Source organism: Atta colombica, unplaced genomic scaffold, assembly GCF_001594045.1.
Source record: "Atta colombica isolate Treedump-2 unplaced genomic scaffold, Acol1.0 scaffold12, whole genome shotgun sequence".
NCBI classification, from domain to species: Eukaryota; Metazoa; Arthropoda; class Insecta; order Hymenoptera; family Formicidae; genus Atta; species Atta colombica.
Window position 1 is genome coordinate 8,228,268 of NW_017259206.1, and position 1,569 is coordinate 8,229,836.

Here is a 1,569-nt window from a genome sequence, read left to right on the forward strand (position 1 = left end):
ATGCAGTTGATTTCCTAAATACTAAACATAGACGATTACAGACATCTCATCATGATCAGGTACTGCTTATTAAGAATATATTATGTATTTCTTACATTATGAAATTACAAATTGCGATCACAACTTCTAATATGCAATTCGTAAACTGAAAGCGTGCTCATAGTTATAGCCATTATCCATTTTATAATTCAGAGAGTTGATTTGCAATAAAGATTAGCATTCCTACGTGTATGTAATATTTGTATAATATTCTTTTATCATGCATTATAAAATTATTGCATCATTGCTACGTAAATTTAGCCAATTAACCATGATTTTAGATAGTAAAAGATTTCTGTTGATAACAATTAATTTTTTTTACTAATTACTTTTAATTCAGCTTGATATTAATCCGTTAAATATATTTTAACATCTCTAATAAAAAAAGTGTCAAAACTGATAATGTAGTATTATGTACTTTGATATAACATCGTAAACGTGTGTATAATTTCCATATGAAAATAGATTAAATTACTGAAAGATTATACCTTGTCGTACATTAACTGTACAATTTGAAATTCAAGAAGCGCAATTGCACATCATTATCGTAGAGTTGTATTAAGATATGCGCATGTCGTACAAAACAATGCATTCAAGACTTGGAAAGACTATTCTCGTCCGCACTATTATCTCTCGCATTAATCAATTATGTGGCGGTAAATTCTTTGTGCAATCACTGTATTACGCATAAACTATAAGAGCTGCAGATTTCAACAATTATTATTCATCATCAATTATAAAAGCGTACTGCATATTCTAATATTATCAATTCTGCTCATTTTTTAAAAGCAATAATGGAATAAAGTACGAATCGGTTTTTTCTTAGTTATTAGATTTTCAATAATTTTTTGTAATTTTAAAAAATAAAATCAGTATTGTAACATTCATTTAGCTTAATTTTCGCCATAAGCTATTCATTGCAGAGAATATTGTGAATTCGGTTCTGTGCTACATACCTCATGAAATAGCAAATCACATAATCACGATTTAATGGAAATGCTTGATAAATAACGTGCTCGCCCTTTGCCCTAATGGAACTGACGACATAAGAGTGATTGCTCTATACATATATCATTTGGAAAAAGTATTCAACGTAAAACAAGAGTATGCGTGCATCTCTCTCAGTAGAGGGTTGTTGTAGGAAAGAAACTGAAATAGCGTGCCAGGTATAAAAATCTCTATTGTAAGTTGATACTTATCGTAATACCGGTAGCTCGTATCCACAAGGGAACTGACTTTTTCCATATCTTTTTCCCTCTTTTTCGCTATCCCTGCTTCGAGAAATTAGGATTTTCCACTTTGAACAAGATTAGATAGCTTATATCTAGAAAACTAATGCAACTTACAAAATTCAAACACAAATATCCTGTTTAAATATTTAGGAATTAGCTATATTTGTAATATGATTTCGAGATTTTACAATTAAATTGCACTTTAATTTTTTTCCTCTTCTCATAATAATTTGATATTTTGATAGCTTTTTAATACATTACTAACAAAACAAACAAACATATATATATATATATATAT